This window comes from Podarcis raffonei, chromosome 9 (assembly GCF_027172205.1).
Source record: "Podarcis raffonei isolate rPodRaf1 chromosome 9, rPodRaf1.pri, whole genome shotgun sequence".
In the NCBI taxonomy this organism is placed as follows: domain Eukaryota; kingdom Metazoa; phylum Chordata; class Lepidosauria; order Squamata; family Lacertidae; genus Podarcis; species Podarcis raffonei.
In genome coordinates, this window is record NC_070610.1 from 2,946,627 (window position 1) to 2,958,198 (window position 11,572).

Consider the following 11,572-nt stretch of genomic DNA (forward strand, 5'->3'; position numbering starts at 1 on the left):
TACAGAAGATCCCTGCCTCCCCAGTTCCCACTAGGACTCTCCAGGGTCTTTCCAACAAAGTCTCAAGCTGCATCTGTGCACAACTTGCTCTGCCCGTTTGCTTTCTCCGCATGTTCTAGGACAGGGGTCGGCAAGGTTTACCTCGCCTGGGCCAGTTCACTCCAGCGGAGATCCCTCTGTGGGCTGGATCAGTGCAAGAGAGAGATTGCACGGCTGCTATTTCTGGTGTCTGCATCTGCACAGACACGATTTTCAGCATCTGAGCATGCACAGACACAATTTCCGGCACCGCGGAAGCGAGTCCTCATGCCGTGCTGCGCTGGTCTAGCGCATCGCGCAGGGACTCGCTGAGCGGGCGGCTCGGTTCGGGGGCAGCTCGTGGGCCGGTTAAACAACTCCCGTGGGCTGCTGTGGGTTGCCTACACCTGTTCTAGGAGACCAGGGGCAAGGGCAGTTGGTCGCAGCAAGAGGGGAGGACTCCCTGGCTTCAGCAGCCTGCATCTCTGTCTCCCGGGCCTACTCGTCTCCAGCCCCGCTTCTGCCTCATAGTCTGAACTGTGCTCTGCCTCAGCCTCTTCCTGTTCACCAAAGCCTGTCACCTCTTCTGCTTCTGACATCTCCTGCTCGCAGTCTGCTCCTTCTACCTCTGACCACTCATCACTATCCTACCACCAATTCCCTGGCACCGAGCTTTCTTCCCCTGGGGGTTCCCCGGCTGGTGCCTCCCACCGCTCCACTGCATCTAGCCAATCCATGCCACCTTGGGACCTAAATTCATAACAGTCCTGTTCTTAAGAAAAATTCACTCAAATGAAGCAAGAAACCTGGAAAAAATATAATAAGGTTAAGCAGAAGTGGTAGTATTGATTTTCTTATGACTTGATTAATGTTTTTTGGTTATAATGGTAATATGAATTTATGAAACTTGTTTTCAGCAAGACTTTTTCAGTAAGGTCTCGTGCAGTATTTTTGTTGGGAAAGTGGTAAAATGTGGGCTAGACAATGATACTGTTAGGTGGATTTGTAGCCGACTGATGGGCTGTGCCCAAATAGGGGCCATCAATGTTTCCTTGTCAACCTGGATAGAAGTGACAAGCAAGGGTGCTGCAAGGTTCTCTCTTGAGTCCAGTGTGGTTTAACTCCTTTATAAATCACTTGGGTGGAGAGGATACTCATCAGATTTGGAGATGACACCAAACTGGGTGGTGTAACTAACAGCTTAGAAAACAAAAAGAGAATTCAAGATAGCCTTGCCTGGATAGAGAGCAGGGCCAAAACTAACAAACTGAAACGGAACAGAGATCCAAGTTAAAAACAACCCAGAAGTACAAATACAGGATTGCTGACACCTGGCTTGACAGCAGTATGGATAAAGAGGAATCTATGTGTTTTAGGAGACCGCAAGCTAAATTTGAGTCAGCAGTGTGACTTAGTGGTCAAAAAAGCTAATATTTATTAATAAAACAAATCTTTTTAAAAAAATTGCTACCCCAGCACTAATAATAATAATAATAACAACAACAATATTTTTCAGTGATGTGGTTGTGAATGAAGCAACCCACATATGTCTTTTGTGTCTCTGAGTTTAATTTTATTCAATTGTACTATCTTTATTTCTTAATTCTTGTATGTTATTGAATCATATGCTCCTGCTTTATAAATATATAAAAAGCTAATGTGATTCTAGTTTGAACAGCAAAAGTATCATGAGAGAACAGCATAGATGGGAAGGGGACTGGAGACTCAGTGTCCAGTCTTGTTGTAGTTCTCCATTTTGAAAATCCCTAGTGGCAACCAATTTCAGTGCTTATCCCCTTTATTTATTTGACAAAATGTCCATACCCCTCGACAGTAATACAGTGGTACCTCGGGTTAAGAACTTAATTCGTTCTAGAGGTCCGTTCTTAAACTGAAACTGTTCTTAGCCTGAAGCACCACTTTAGCTATTGGAGCCCACCGCTGCCGCTGCCGCACGATTTCTGTTCTCATCCTGAAGCAAAGTTCTTAACCCGATGGTTAGTGGAGTCTGTAACCTGAAGTGTATGTAACCCGAGGTACCACTGTAGAACCTCTAAGCAGTTTACCAATAACCCTTGATAATCTTCTATAACCTCAGATAATCTTTGTGTTCTGTCCTGAGCTAGTCTGTACTATTCTGGGCACTCCTTTGGATTCTGTGCACAATTTCATTATCTTGAAAGTCACATGTAGGGGCCTTTCCAAGAGCTATCTAGATTTGGGGTTTTTACTCTTCTCTTTTAAAGCCAAGCCAAGCCTCCAGAAAGGTATTCAGAGTCAGCTGAAAATTGGTTGTAGGCTGGGATGTTTATTTTCAACTAAAAAACAACAGGGGGAAATTTGGAGGATTAGGGATTGCCACCTCACTCCTGAAACTGGCGTAGCAAGGTCAGGTGGTACCTGGTGAAGATTTTTTTTTTTTTAAATTGCCTGCAAAAATGGTTTGACTTTATGTCATATTTTCTTACAAAGGAATGTGGATTCTGGGCCTCTGATAACAAGGAGGCAACTGTGGATGGATACTTAAATCTACAAGATGGATTGTGTTTTGGCTTGTGTTATTTTATTTATATTTATTGTTTATTTATTTAATAAAATTTATTTTTAAAAACCTGCAAAGTGATTTACCAAAAAAAACAACAACAAAAAAACACCACAGCAGTAAAATCAAGAAAAATTAACAGTTCCTACTTTAAAACATACAAAAGCTAAAATATTAAAACAAATTAAAATTGCTTCAACTTCCTAAGCATCTGGGTACGCTTGCCTAAACAAGAATCCTTTCAGCAGGTGCCTGAAAAGAGTCTAGCAAAGGCACGTGCTTTATTGTAATAGGCTGGGGGTTCCAAAGTGCAGGTGCTGCCACACTAAACAATGCAGTACAAGTGGGACTTATTCCCGAGCAGATGGTGCATAAGATGGGCCGCAATCCTTTTCTGCAGTGGTTCCCCATTTGTGGGATGCTGTCCCAAGGGAGACCCACCTGGCTCCTTCCTTACATCTTTAGGTGCCAGGCAAAAACGTCTCTCTATAGCCAGGCCTTTGGCTGGTTAACATTCTACGGCCTTTTAAATATGTTTGTGGGAGGAGAGATCATTGGTTTGGCTTTGTCTTTGTTTTATTATGCATTTTGTGTTCTCATTTTGCATTTTTATGTTGTGAACTGCCCTGCAAACTTTGGATGAAGGGCAGGATACAAATTTATTATTAATAATAATAGCAGCAGCAGCAGTGAACAGCACAGGTAACTATAGTCAATCAGGGGTGCCAACTTGAATAAAATATTGGGGAGGCAGGCCTGGGCACAGGCAGCATTTATGTTAGGAGGGCAGAATCTCAATTAAGGATTTTTATTTATGTACTTAATGGGGGGCAGCTACGCCCATGGACCCAAGGAGGCCCCACCCTGCAAAACTGATCACAAGATGCAGTGTGCACACACCATTATTATTTGAATGGCAATGCCCATTAACGGGGGGGGGCTCAAATATTTTCTGGGGGGAACCAAAGGGACCTGGGCCCTTGGAGTTGGCTCTTATGCAGTCCATCATGGCTGGCTGGCAGACCTGCTGGCTCTATTCCTTAATTTATAGGTGTGCCTACCAAGACCAAAAAATGTATCCTGCTAAGGTGCTCTGGGGTTATGCGAATCCCCTTAGGATATTGGAGGCAAAGCTCTGTGAGGAAGAGAAGCAGAATTTCTTGCTCTCTCTCTGTCCCTCCCCCCGCCTTTTTGGCTGTGTCATTCATCCTTCTGACAGGCAGAAATCCAGCAGGTGGGGAGGATTTCCTTTCAATATCGCTCCTGGAATGTTTGCAGTGACTGAGAGCTTCATTGTAATGGATTGCTTTGAAGTGATTTCTGCACCAGGTAAAGTAATTTTTAGCCCCCCAATTACACCCCCCTGTATTTTGCCCAACCAAAGGTGGCAGCCCTACCTAAAGCACAGGAACGAAGCAGCAAAAGGGACTTTCTTGCCTCCAGGCTGGGGCGGAGCGAGTCCGGGAGCGCGTCCCTCCGCCGCCGCGCGCCCAGCCTCCCTTCCCCGGCTTCTTTGGGCGTCCTTGCTCCCTCCGTGCTCCGCCTCTGCTCCGGGGCGAAGTTCCAGCCTCGGGCAACAGCTCTGGATCACGCTTCGCTTCTCGCCTTTTCCAGCCTCCTCCTCCTCCGCAGGCGACGTCGGCAGTTTCTCCCCTCGCCGAAAAAGAGAAGGCAGCAGGTGCATCATCCGGCTTGTTTCAGAGCAGTCCGATCAAGCGGCCAGTCCTGGGGTGTTGTGTTTCCTGGCTTGTAGCTTCACAAACGCGGCTTAAAAGACAAATACATAAAAACCGCGCTAAGTTTGACCTTCTCATTAAGCCCAGAGGCCACGAGAACAATTTTAACGCTACAAGGAAACAGTTCCCTTGGGTGGGTTAGATGGGCGTGAATCTTTTCTTTGGGGGGGGGGCTGAGGCGCATGGCAAGGAGGGGGAGATCGCCACCCCCACCCCCCATAGTGGGAAAAGATTCGGGATGCCCCCCAGGGCCGGATTTAGATGAAGAGAGGCTCAAGGCTACTCCACTTGTGACCCCCCCCCCACGACTAGAAGAAAATGGAAGAGAGTTATAAACAAAATTGAGTGAAGCCAAGGATGATGATGATGATGATGATGGGTATTTACAATTCTGCAATTCACAATTTCTCCTCTAAAGGACATCAAAAAACTTCATCAAAATTTGTTTGTCTAAGTTTGTCACTTTCAATGTACAGAATGCTCAGTGCGGACAACCTCTCTTGAGACATCGTGGCCCTTAATTCACTTTTAATTCTTTTGAGTCTTGGAAAAACTCCTCTCTCCCGAGCAGTTAGTGACCATAAAGCTAAAAAATAGCCGCAAAATTGCTTCCACAGTAGGAAAGGCCATCTGAATTTTTTCCTTGCATATAATTTAATAAAGGTCTGTATGAGACAGAGAGTGCTCTGCTGTAAGCCTATGGCTTTGTCTCATGTACAGGTGAAAGTGCAAAAATTCATCAAGAAGTTTCCGATCAGTATCTTCTGGGTACGCTTCCATCAACAGTTCAACACCTTGCTGAATTTCTTGCTTAGGTGCTATCAGGATAGCAAGAATGGAAAACTATTGTGCAACATCACTGTACACAGTACTTCTTCTTAAATTGGCTTCAAGTGCATCTAATATAGGGATATAGGAATAAAGGATTTTATCATAAACTTCTCTCTTGAAGAAAGTGCATCTAAGGCACCAGGCGCACTTCTGTCATTTCTTTGCCGTTCCCTCACTCTTTGTCTCCTTGTTTTGTAGTGGACGTTTGGCAAGGTGGCTTTTGCTTGTTTCTCAAGCTCATCAAAATCATCTCTAATTTTCCTTTTTTCCCCTTCTAATTTTTCTTTAAAAATCCAGAAGTGAACTGTACAAACTTGCTCAAGAACTCAATAACAGGTCTGATTTGCTGACCTTGTGAAAATGACCTAGCACACAGATTTATATCTCTAAGATTCTGCAGACTTTGGCTGTGAACTAGGGTCCCACAAAAAAAAATTCAAATTGGGCCCCACTGGCTGGCCCTGCCCTCGCATGAAGTCTTGGGTTTGCAATTTGGGGGGAGGGGAGACTGCCTGCTGGGGGTGGGTGGGCTGGTGACGCCCCCTAGATTTAGAGGCCCTAGGCTTCAGCCTACTTAGCCTATATATATATATATTTATTAAAGATTTTCTTGTTTTACTGAAGTATGTGTAATGTCTCTTGTATTTTTTTCCCATGTAACATTTTTACAAATCAGTTTCATTTGTTGAGACATTGGGGGGGGGGGGAAGATGGGGGAGTGGGTGGGGTTGGGTGGCGATGTTTCTATTTCTACTTACCCTATATATAAATCTGGCCCTGCCCCTCCCCTCCTTCCTTCCCTGCCCCACTCCAGCCTGAGTCCTGCAATCTCGGTGCATCTTTCGCTCAGCCTTAGCGGCAGCAGCAGCAGCAGCCCCAAAGCTGGGCTGGGTCTTGTGCAAAGGAGCCCCCCAAGTCCAGAGGGCTGTTGCTCGCCAGGCAGGCGGCTGTGGCGACTAATTTTAGCCAGGCCAGCAGGAACAGCAGCCCTTGCGCTCTCCAAAAATGCGAATGAAGAAGCAAAGGGGAGGGGGGGAGAGGAGGGGAAGCTTGGAGCTCCGAGGCAGCCAGCCAGGAGCCTGCTGCTCCGCACCCCCCCCCACTCCGCTTGCCCAGCAGCAGCAGCAGCCACGGGGGGGGGGGGGCAGGCACTAGGTGCCTGCAGGTGCCTATCAGTAAACTCTGATCCCATTCAAAGTAGTCTGCCTGCCTCCTCCCACTCAGTTGCCCTACAGCTGGGGGACAGGGAGGCAGCGGGCGGACCATTTGGGCAGGAGGGAGCCTGCGCGCACCCAAGCCACTGCTTGGAGAGACCCACCGCTTGGCTGTGCTACAGGTCCCGCGGTGAGTGCCGCCTGGACCACCCCCACTGCACCCCTTGCTCTGCCCCTGCCCACAGGGCGGAGCTAGCCACTGCTGGGGTGCGACAGCGGCCAGCGTCGGGGGGGGGGCGGCGGCAGCGAGCCTTCCAGGGGAGTGCGCCAGTGGCGGCAAGCATCCCAAGGGGAGCACCGCCTGTGGTGATGTCACCCCCCTCAGGGATGACACCCAGGGTGGACTGCCCCCCACCGCCACCCTTTTCTCCCCCAATGTTTGCAGTGAAAAGGGCCAGCAAGAGTTGTAAGCTGCAAATCCCTTTCCCCTCCCCCTCCTGCCCCACTTTTGCCTACATTTCACCCACATTAAAAAAATCAAGTTAAATTTTACTTGACATTGAGTACTTGAATAAATTAGAACCATTAATTTCAGTGGGTCTTCTCTGAGTAAAACTTTGTTGAATATCATCCCAGGTGTTTTGCTTGTCAGTATCCCTCTTTGCTCAAGTAACAGGCGCAGGCATTAGCTGACAGAAGCCCTTGAATGATTTATTTAGCAAACTCCAATATGTTAGTGGTTATGATATATAACAAACAATATATTTTTAAAAAACTGGGTAGTTTCTTTTTTACAACTGCATTGATGACAATCAGAATATTTACATATCATGGTAAAACTATTTTTGGTCTCCAGTGAGTTATGCTATTAATGTGATGTGGAGAGCAGAGGAGAACGGTTTTGAAAAAAGGAATTGACATTCTGGTTAATGCACTATTTCCATTCAATATTATGGTGCAGGAAATGCAAATATTGATTCTGGAATCACTTGGTCTGCTGTTTAATGCACAAAATGCACCTGGTATAAAAGGAATTGCCCCAGTGAGATCAAGGAAATGCACTGCCTGGTGCGCAAGTGGTGAAACCTGAAGTAATTTGCTAAATCATCCTTAGCGACTCATCAGCACATTCTGATTTTGCAATCTTGGCAGCCACCCCTTAAAGAAAATATTAAGAAAATGTTGAAGTTCAGCCCAGGATTATCAAAGGGAGGTCTGTGCTTTGCAGAGGTGTCAAATGATACCTTGGCAATTGTTGTGAAGATATACTGGTAAGCACCCTAGATTAGGGAAAGGTATTTGTGGCAATTGTTACTTGTAGCTTCAGAAATAGGGGATTAAATGTACCTTTTCCTCTTTTCTACAAATGCTGACTAGGGAGTTGAACAAAAAATCTGTTGCTTTTAGAAGCAATGGAAATGACTTTTCTAGTGACATTGGCCTGGCATTGCAGTCGTCCCAGTCAGGCACCAGTAGTATTGCTCTACCTGATTAGAGTGCTACTACGTGCATTGCAAAATAGGCTTGCATTGATACCATGGAGCCTAAATTTAGAGTGCCTTTTATTTTTGTCAGGATCTTGGCAAGGATTTAGGGATGGGGGAATCAGTTTGATTCAGTGTGCATTTAAAGGCATATCGATCGAATTTGTACTTTCAAAAGCAGTATGGGAACCGAAGCACAGCAGTGGCAGACTTTGGGCTGTAAAATTTCAGTGCTCATCTTCCATTATTCATCATTGCTTTTCTGCCCCCTGCAGCACCCTCTCAGGCCAACCAGTTGTGCTCCTCTAAATCCACCTCTGAGCACAGGGATCCTTTGAAATCCACACTTACCCAAATTTTGTGATGTAGTTCTTCAGCCAAACAGCTTTAAAAAAACCAAACAAAAGTGCATATATTAGAAGGAAAGATCAGTTTACTAGTTATAAATAACACACCAAATGCTTTATATTTAGGAGAATTTACCTGCAGAAATGTGCACATCAGGCAAAAAGTGTTGATTAGGCAAAATCCACCCTGAAATGATGGAGAGTTTTCCTGGGAATTAAAAAAGAAAAAGAAATTTGCAAATTTCTGTAGAAATGTGGAGAACCGAGTTTAAGATTGGAGAAATGAGAAACAGAGAACACAAATTGACAAATTATTCTATCCCTAGCCTGCAGCCCAATATAACAATATAAGGAGAAATTGTTGCTTATGGGTGGACAAATCTAGTTCAGTCCTCAGACAGTCAGCACCATATTCAAGAGGGGATGTTAACAGGGAGCAGATTCTGAACATTGCAGCTAATGACTCTGTGTAGCAGGGAGATGACCCTTTGCAATGTTGCTGTGCAAGAAGATTTTGAATCCAAGAAGGTTTTATATAACCCTATCTTCATAGCTACTTCCAAGCTGTGCCATAATGGATTGGCTCCAGAAATCAGAACTGGAGACTACCCAAGTTGTTATGTCATGCGATGGGGTCCCATGTTATTAATGGGGAAGCTGATTGTAACACTGTCCCTGGCCTGGTGTTGCAAGCATCCTTTTGGTTCCACCTGTTGAAGGAGGATCTGCCTATACTCCTGACGTTTCCTCCATGAGATCAAGAGTCCAGTCATATGGGGGGGGACCTCCATGAGTACTCTCTCTCTCTCTCTCTCTCTCTCTCTCTCTCTCTCTCTCTCTCTCACACACACACACACACACACACACACACACACACACACACACTTGATGCTGGCAAACATTCACACACTTCTTTCATGCACACAAACATTGCCATCCACACTCCTGTCCTTTACTCTGGGGAAGGAGCAAGACTGGGTCCTCCTATGTTTTTTTTCCAAAATCCCAGATCATTTGGGAACAGGCCCAAGCCACTGGACAGAAGCGTAGCAAGCTCAAGTGGTACCCGGTGCGGAAATTGTTTGTCACCCCCCCATTGAAATTATTAAAAGAAGGGAAAATAAGACACAGTTGCAAGTGAGCATAAACACTTAAAACTTCCCCCCCTAACTTTGTTCTCTCACCCCACCTCTCCTCCTGTGTGTTCCAGGGTTTGGGTCCTGAGTTGAGGGAGCTTTTGCTTCTCTCCTTCCCTTCCTGCTCCGCTTGTTTGCTCACCTGCCTCCTTCCCGTCCTCTCTGAGTCCCTCCCCCTCCCCCCTCCCAGAGGTGTAGGAAGGTCAGGTGGTACCCAGTGCAGAAAATTTCTTGTCACCTCCCCATTGATTGATATATTTTTTGCCTGCAAAAATGGTTTTACGTTTTCATATTTTCTTGCAAAGGAATAGTAGTAGTAGTAATAACAATAATAATAATAAACTTTTATTTATATCCCACTCTCCCTAGCTGAAGTCGGGCTCAGGGCAGCTAACTTCAGATACATAACATTGGTATAAAATCAAACAATAATTAAATTACCTCATAAAAACATGTCAAAATCAAATTAAAGTCTACTTAGATGGCTTTCTGCAGGGTTAGGGTTGGGAACAGTAAGTGCTCCACTGAATTGAAATTTCAGCCTTCATGGCATAGGAAAACGGTCAAGTAAACAGCTATTTTCGTGGAGGAGGGTCAAGATATTAACTGATATGCATGAAATTTCATATATAGCTATATAATCCCTAGTGTAGTAAGATAAGACCCTAGTGTAGTAAGATAAGACCCTAGTGGGGCAGTAATTGTTCCTTGATAATTTGTCACCCCCCTCCATGATGGCACCCGGGGCTGACTGCCCCCCCGCCCCCTTCCTACGCCTCTGCTTCCTCCAGCAGCCTGGGAGCGCGGGGCTGTCAAAACGTTTCCTGTTGAAAATAAGGAAAATGCATGTGGTTTTGGGGCATCGTTAGACTGCTTCTGCACTCCAGCTAAACGTCACTTCCACATGTAGCTAACAATGCTTTTCGTCGATTGGCGATCCTACAAGTGAATACAGGGCCTGTGTTCCTTAGTTTCAGGCACTCCAGCTCAGAAGCATACCCCACAAAGTGCAAAGAGTAAATGCCCTCAGATAGGAGGGCAAGTTGCACCCAGAAATGATCATCAGCAGCAACATAAAAGAAACGAAGCAAGCAGGGCAGAGATTAGCTGGAGGGGACATGGGAAACAGCACAGAAGTGCAGTTAAGAGACAGTAAAAAAACTGGATAACCCAAAAGCCATATGGCCAAGCAAATTGTCACCTATTCTAATTGGTTGTGAAACCTTTACCCCAAAATGACAAGGCTCTCTCTCATTCACCCAGCTTCCAGTGACTGAGCTGTCGGGGGCAACGGTGCCCCCCCCCCACCGTGACTCCCAAGCATACCCCGAGCTGTCGGGGGAAGGGAGGGAGCTGTGCCGCTTTGCTGGTAGTGCCGGCAAAACCACACAGCTTGTCCTCTCTCTCCCCTGCCTGCCTGCCTCCTCCAGCCGGGCGCGCGGGGGCAACAGCATGTGGGTGCACAGCACGCAGAATGTCACCTCCCATCAGGATGGCACCCGGGGCGGACCACCCCCACAGCCCCCACTGCCCCCACCTTGCTCTGCCTCTGCCACTGGATTCCATTCTCTTTCCCAAAAGGACAGAAGCAAGCCAGAGGATCTGCTCAGGGAAGACAGGAAAGAGAAAGTTCCCGTGGTGGCGGCTGCTCCTGGAGGCGGCAGGAGGAGTGTTTGTGCAGGAAAAGGGAGGAACCCATCGCAAGTTGGCACTTAGGGTGACGGTTCTGGTTGGTGCTTTTACCAGGAGCGCAGCCCACACTCTCGAAAAGAACGGTTGGACTTGGCCTGTGCAGGAAGGCAGATGGTGTCTGAGCTTTTGAATCAGGCCAAGGAGAGCAGGATCCAGCAACTGGGCAGAGGAAGAAGGCCTGGCAAGGGAGCACAGAGCTCAGCACCACCACTAGGGCGACTGCGCCTCCTCCGCTGCGCATCAAGTCTTCAGGGAGATCCACGTTGGGGTCATATGATACGTTCATATGAGTCTCAGCCTGAAGGGGGCATCTGGGAGCTTGTGCCCCCAAAGAGTTGTTTATTTTTTTGGCCAAGAGGCACCACGGATGGATGACAGACTTGACACATGTGGCAGAAATTGTGTGCTTTTGATGTTTTGTGGGGGTGTGTGTCATTTTTTGTGGGGGTGTGTGTCATTTTTTGGTAGGTATTTCAGCTGGCAGGGCTGAGCCCCTGTTGCCCTAGTGTACAAGCCTCATCACTGGTTTTACTCCTTCCTGTTCAGAAGAAGAGGCCAACCTGGTGGGTGGTCAGCCCAGGGCACTGAGAAGCTGCCACCTGCAGTTCAAAGGTTCACCACATGGGGGAGCT